This window comes from Artibeus jamaicensis, unplaced genomic scaffold (assembly GCF_021234435.1).
Source record: "Artibeus jamaicensis isolate MK-2021 breed Jamaican fruit bat unplaced genomic scaffold, CSHL_Jam_final contig_332, whole genome shotgun sequence".
Lineage (NCBI taxonomy): Eukaryota > Metazoa > Chordata > Mammalia > Chiroptera > Phyllostomidae > Artibeus > Artibeus jamaicensis.
Genome location: NW_026521788.1, coordinates 28,909,318 through 28,916,834, shown reverse-complemented (window position 1 = coordinate 28,916,834; position 7,517 = coordinate 28,909,318). Strand labels below are relative to the sequence as shown.

Sequence of the window (7,517 nt, the reverse complement as noted above, 5' to 3'; positions counted from 1 at the left end):
GAGAGAAACATCAATGTATAGTTGCCTCTTATACATCTTCAGCTGGGGACCTGCCTTGCATCCCAGGCCTGTGCCCTGACTGGGAATCAAACTGGGAACACTTTGGTTTGCAGGCCTGCATTCAATCTACTGAGACACACCAGCCAGGGCTGTGTCTCATAATTTTCTGAGTACAAGTCTTTTACATTCTTGGTTAAATTTATTCCTCAGTATCTTATTCTTTTTGAAGCATGTGAATAGCATTGTTTTCTTAATTTCTGTTTCTAATGGTTCATTATTGGCATGTAAAAATACAAAAACCAAGCTACCAAATCTGAAAAAGCAGTCCAAATGAAAAAGCAGCAGTATGGTTGAACAGTTCTTTACTTGCAGATTATTTGGGGTCTTACTCATCTTCTTCTTTATCATGTTTCTCTTCCTCTTTTTACCTTTCTCAGTCTCTTCCTCTTCATCCTCATCCTTACCATCTTCAACTTCATCAGCTTCTCCATCACGTCCAAATTCTTCTTTCTCCCCGCTGACTTCATCTGTATCCTTTGTCTTCTATATCTTTGTCATCATCTTCATCTTTTTCATCATCAAACTCTTCCTTCCCACCATCCTCAGCCTCCTCATTCTCTTCGTCTTCTCCTTTTTCACCCTTCTCTTCTTTGCCCTCAACATGTGTTCAGCCTCTGAGTCAGGGGCTCTCACTGCTCTCAGGTACAGCGCCCAGGTAGGCCCGCTGGGGCAGGAGCTGGAAGACTCTCTGGGTGGTTATTCAGGTTAGTAACCTCACAGGTAAACAGATCTGGGCTTTTCAGAAATTTCAGCTTTTTGAATGGTTCGAAGGTGCTAATATCTTAAGCTTATTTCCACTTAAGTTTAGATTTGAAAGTGTTTCTTTTTTTTTTCCTACATGTCCAGACCTCCATAGAGTAATAGACAATAGGTCACTGAGCTAAAGTTTTTCAATTTAGGTAGTTTGGGGAGATTTGAAACTGAAATCAAGCCTACACTTATTAAACTGAATAACTTTAAGTTCACACATTCAGCTGTTAAGTCCTCAATTTCCCCCTCATTTCTTTTTGCAATTGTCCAGGACAAGTTGTTGAACCTGAGAAGAGGGTCTGGCAGAGGCATGGCCCGCCCACACGGGAATGGGGGACTGTGGCTCCCACCCTGTCGGGGGGAAGCCATTCTCGTTCTGCCATGTGCCTGCATTTTTAATTCCTCAGCTAGTCCCAGTGTGTAGTCTGGTTTAAGAACCACTGTTTCAGAGAAAAGAAAGTTTGGTTAGTGTTAGTAGCCAATTGAATTTTAACTGAAGTTAAATACCTCGACTTTGCCTTCTTAGGAATTTGATTTGCTTCTGATTGTGATTATACTTTATATGGATAAAATATAGGATTCTCAGTTAAATTTGAATTTTAGATAAATAATCAATAAATAAGTCATTACATTTAAAAACAATTTATTATTTATATAAATAATCTAAATAATAATAGATATTAAAATAATAATTATTATTTATCTTAATATTATTTAGCTAAATAATTTATCTGATAATCAATATAAATAATTGGTTGATTGATTATCAATTTGATAATTAATAATTAGATAAAGTTTTGTCCTAAATATTGCAGGTGACATGCTTATCCTAAACATTATTGGTGGTTTTTCTGAAATTCAAATTTAGTTGAGTATCTTATGTTTTCTTCGTTAAACCTGGCTGACTTATTTTGTTATAGTGTAGGATATTCTGATTTTCTGAAGCATTCCCCTGCTGTTGCTGTCGGTTAATCTTGTATTTATAGTAGATTTCAGCCTCAGATTCTCTCTGCCCAGGAGAGAAAACTGCAGTCATCAGCCTTCTGAAATGAGTGCACAAAGGAAATTTTACAACACTCCATCAGGTCTTGGCGGCCCTTTGGCCTGCCCTAACTGTAACAGGGTGTAGCCAAAAGGGGGCCCCAAATAGGTATTTTAATGGGGTGCAGAACTCAAGGTGTCCAGAGCATATTAGAAAAATATACAGGATGTTCTCACCCACCCCCACTCCACAAGGCTAGGCTGGGGGATGGGACAGATGGAGCAGGGCCTTTGGGAGCTGTGTTGTCTGGCAACAGCCTGCAGCTAACATCTGGCATGGTCATTTAACGTATCTGTAACCTTTAACCGGTTTCATAGATATGTTAAATAGCTGTGGCCATGCTTTGAGCCAGGGGATGGAAGTGACTTCCACCCAAAATGTAACTGGGAAGCAGCTCCCCCTGGTTACAGTGCCTGCATGAGAGCTTGGAGAAGATTGGCTCCACACCTGTCCAGACTTACGGTGGCAGCCCAGTAAAGCTGGAAGAATACAGGAATGCTGGCAGGTGTAACTGATTGTAGGAGGAGTCAGAAACGGGGCTGCAGAGGAAGATTGGCGCAGGGATTTAAACCCAGGCACAGCAGTCCTTAGAGAGAGTACCACATGGCTTTGCCAGAGTGGGGACCCCACAGCTTTAGTGAGAGTGAGGACCATATGGTTTTGGTGTGCTCCCTTTTGCCACATGGCTTAGGAAGCAGGAGAGACTTTACAGGGAAGAAAAGGGGTGAAAGGACTCCTACTGGTGGGCCACATGGCTTTGGATTGACTGGAGATCGTGGTGGTAACACAGCTCATGGTGCCAGGAATCCGAATCATGGACGTCTACTTTTTTTCCTGAGAAACAGTCCCCAGATTAGGGCAGAGGGAGAAGGAAGGACTGTGTGCATCTGTGGGTATCCTAAAGGGCTTTAATAGTTTAATGAAGTCATTAGGTCACTACTTTAAGTCTGTATAGCTTTAAATAAATAATTCCTTTTCTTTTCACAAAACTGTAGCATTGAGAGACATCTTTCCTCTGGAGGCGGGTATAGTGAACCTAGTGGGGGGTCCTTTCGGTAATAGTATATCATACAACCCCCTCTTGGGTCTGTTCTGTAACATAACTTCTGTTGTGGGAAGCTTTTAGTTCTGGCCACAAAGTATGTAATAGCCTCTTTAGGCACAGAGAGAGAAGCTTCTAGCACTTTGATATGTCAGGGAACTGAACCGCACGCTCTGCAGTAGACTTTTGTTCAGACAGTAGTCACTTGTGCCCCGTTAGCTGTGCATAGGCAGGGGAGATTAACACTCATTATCCTGAAGGAAAAAAAGATACAACAGGGCATCTTGTTGGGGGTTTTTCGTGTGCATGTGTGTGTTTAGAAAATGCCATTTCTCCCTTTAGTTGTCAGACTCAGTGAGGGTGAGCCAATTTGTACAAGTTGCCCGGTGAGGGTTACTTGTATGTAAACACATTTTGACCACAGGTTCAGTTGCTCCTTGAAACTTGCTTAGGTGCAACTAGTGAGATCAATTGGCATAGCTCTGCCCATGGCATTATGGGAGGAAAGAACCCCCAGGAATCCAAAAAAGGCCTACCAGGAAAAAAACAGTTTGGTTGCTCAGAACCAATAAGGCCAGAGAGGAAACAGTTTGGTTGTTCAGGACCAATAAGGTGTTAGAATCCCCATTAGATTGAAAGACCCCCCTTCTAATCCCTCCCACCCCCCACACACACTCCCAGCGTGCTCTGAGGAATAATATCAAAGCACATGGGTGAGAATCTGGAAGAAATGAAGCCTTAGGGCCCCAGTGTGGGACCCCACTGTAACTTGGACAGGAATCTGAACCAGTAAGGGCTTCCCAACAGACCACCTGAACCAACCTTGTAGGATTGGCTTTCAATACTGACATCTTGTGGCAGCATCTGGCAATGACAGCAGAGAGCTGAGATTGTTCTTTGTCCACCTGGTGCTAGGAAGCAGGACTGAAAGAGTAAGATTCTTGGACAGCACAGGGGAGGATGGAGAACTCAGGAGGGAGAGCCTGGACATCCTGTACATAAGGGTAGGAGGATGCTGAGGCAGTTATGAGGTGGCTCTCCTGACTTCACATCATTGTTCTGCCCCTTTCTGTGAGAAGTTGGCAAATTACATCTTTTTTTGCCTCTGTTTCTTTATTGGCAGAATGATAATAACGATAGTATTTATCCCCTAAGGTTGTTGTGAGGATTAAGTGAGTTAATGCTTGTTAGAATGGTGCCTGGCACAAAGTAAGTGCTCAGTAAGTGGTGGGGGCTGATGTTCTAGAAAAGATAAAGTGTGATGAGGCTATACTGGCACTCAGGTGAGTGGATGCCACAACAAGCTCCGAGGCAGGTACCATGATTCTCACTTTGCAAACGATGTGACTGAGTTTCAGAGAATGGAAATGACTTGCTCCATGCAGACAGACGTGATTTGAAATCTGGTCTTCAGATCTGACTTGCGTTTCCTGGAAGCTTGGAATTACTTAACCTAAACCAGGGACTCTGCGACACTTCAGCCATGATCATAGACAGATGCAAAGTTATTTTTATGGCAAATAAATCTGAAGCTGCATGTTACCCCATGGGAGAAAAAGGGCCCTGCCCTGGCTGGCTGGCTCTGTTAGCTAGAGCATCAGCCCATACACTAAACAGTTGTGGGTTTGGTCCCCGGGCGGGGCATGTATGGGAGACAACCGATCCGTTTCTCTCTCACATCGATGTTTCTCTCTCTCTTTCTCTCCCCCACCATCTCTCTCTCTCTCATCAATAAAACATAGCCTCTCAGGTGGGGATTTAAAAAAAGCCCTATTTATGTCACCTCTGATTTTTTTCCCCCTTGAATCCATTGTTTCTTTTCCATCTTCAGTGCCTCTGCCTTGGTTTAACTCTCAACACTTGCCTGGACTCTAACCGACCCTATTCACTGCTGACCTCCCCTCCATGCATCTAGAAGGGTGATCTTTCTAAGCTGTACCCAAACCTTGAGCCTTCAGTGTCTCCCCATCTCCTATGAGACTATCCAGGCTGTTTAGCTGTGTATAGTCAGTCCTCAGTCCCTGCTGAGCTGTTTTTCCTGCTACTGTGCCAAGAGAGAGCTAGGTTCTCTTTCTTTCTGTTCCCAAAGCATTTGGACACTTCTATGGCACCCCTCACTGTGTTGTAGTGTAACTGTTGTTAACACTCAGTCATTTCAGGAGACTTAATTCACTGGGGGCAGAGACTGTATCTAATCTACTGGGGTTCCCTTAGTGACTAGCATGGCAGCAGGCTAGGAAGCATTGATGAAAGGGGCAGATCACCTTTGGGGCTCATTTAGGACACAAAGGGGGATACTCCTTGAGTTTAGGGTTAAATGCAATTTCTCGTTGGATCATAGGTAGTATGAAACAGATGAGGAGAAAATAAATGGCCCAGTACACACTATACTGATATGCCAATTCTTTATCTTTTAAGAAACCTAAACATTGCAAAAGAATATTATTGCCAGAATTTATTGAGGTGCTTAGTGGTGATATGGGTGAGCAACAACTCAAGCCAGAAAGTTTATGCAGGTTCCAAGTGGCTGGTCAGAAGCCAGAACACTGGGGTACTCTGAAGATTTATATGGGCATGTTGGGGGCATCAGCAGCAACGCACAAATTCTTCTGCTCAATGGTGGTACAATAGAGAGGTTAGACGCTGCTAACCAGATTATCTCAGTACAGTCCTAGCTTAGTTGCATTACCTGGGTGACCTTGGCCAACCTCTGCAGCCTCTCTGTGACAGAGTTTACTCATAACTAAATTGGGGTAGCAATGGAATGACTCACAGTGTTGTTGTACAGGCTTAACACCTACAATGTGCAGAGAGCAGTGTCCGGCAAGCCATGAGTGCTATGCATGTGTTAGCTCTTGTTATCACCAAGCAGAAAGCTCAGTTCTATTCTGGAAACTTGCCACCATTAAATCAGGTGCTCCAGAGGACAAGGGTCTTCCTTTAATTCACCCACGCAGATGCCCCGCACCTTTGTACACCATCCCTACAGTTCTTTCACACACATCAGGAGTGGCCCTGGCTCTGAAAAGAGGCAGTCCTCCTTTCCTTTTCCTGTAGAGCAGGTAACCAAGCCGTATTTTCTGTCAGAGTAATTGAATCTGGACCATCTGACCAATAGATCATCGTAATGCATTCGGCCCCAGTACCCTGTCTCCCCTGTTTCACCCCTCGGCACAGCAAGTTTAAAAACAAAGCTTTCTGAGCTTTGAGTTATGTCGACTTGCTATTTCTGTTGCTCAGCCGCACTGAAGAATGTTTCTTCTTAGGCTCTTTCATTGTAGGCACTGAAGGCTTTTTTCCTGATATATTGCTTAAATTGCATCAATTGCTTAATGATATATAGAGTGCATTTCCTAGCACTTTTCCATTAATGTCTCCTGAGAGGACTAGCTCAGGAGCAGAATGTGTTCTATTTTCTCTTTCTATGCCTTGCCTTACCCACCTCTGATTCTGATGGTAAATAGAGAGAGCACTGGGTTTCATGGCAGGAGGGGACTGGGGCTCTGGATTCTCATTCTATTTTCTTTCTTTCTATTTTTTAAAAAAGATTTACTTATTTGCTTATTTTTAGAAAGAGGGGAAAGAGAGAGGGAGGGAAACACCAATATGTGAGGGAAAACACCAATTGATTGCCTTTAGCCAGCCCCAGACGAGGGACCTGGCCTGCAACCCAGGCATGCGCCCTGGCTGTAAATCAAACCAGTGACCTCTCAGTTAGTGGAGAGATGCCCAACCCACTGAGCCACACCAGTCGTGAATGGATCCCAATTTTCTTTAAAAAAATTTTAGTAGTACATTTTCCCTGACTTTTTAACCCCCTATACACCCCTTCTCCCTTGCAATCACCACACTGTTGTCCACGTTCATGAGTCCTTTTACCTTTTTGCTCAATCCCTCACCCCTTAACCTCCCCCCAAACAATAGTTGTCAGCCTGCTCTTTATCTATGAGTCTGTCTCTATTTTGCTTATCGGTTCAGTTTGTTCACTAGATTCCACATATGTGTGAAATCATGTGGTATTTGTCTTTTCCTGGCTGGCTTATTTCACTTAATATAAGGTTCTCCATGTCCATCCAGGCTGCTGCAAAGGGTAAAATTTTCTTCTTTTTTATGGCCAAGTAGTATTCCAATGTGTAAATGTACCATAATTGTTTTATCTACTCATCTCCTGATGGACACTTGGGCTGCTTCCATATCTTGGTGATTGTAAATAATGCTGCATTGAACATAGGGGTGTATATGTTCTAAAAAGTTTTTGCATGGCAAAGAAGAGCATCAACAAAATAAAAAGACAGCCCACCGAATGGGAGAACATATTTGCCAATGCATCTGGTAAGGGGTTAATTCATATCCAAATTATAAAACTCAATACCAAAAAACAAACAACCCAGTTAAAAAATGAGCAAAGGACCTGAATAGACACTTCTACAAAGAGGACATACAGATGGCCAGTAGACAAGATGCTCGACATCAGTAATCATCAGGGAAGCAAATTAAAAGCACAATGAGATATCACCTCATACTGGTCAGAATGGCCATCATCAATAAATTAATAATTTCTGGTAAGGTTGTAGAGAAAAAGGAGCTCTTTTGCACTGTCAGTGGGAATACATACTGGTGCAA

At 43.1% G+C, this 7,517-nt stretch overlaps 1 pseudogene; it reads right to left on the bottom strand.

The window, feature by feature from the left end:
* Positions 1 to 304: 304 nt before the first annotated feature.
* Positions 305 to 7,517, bottom strand: part of LOC119038178 (acidic leucine-rich nuclear phosphoprotein 32 family member B-like) — a 54,639-nt pseudogene continuing 47,426 nt past the window's right edge.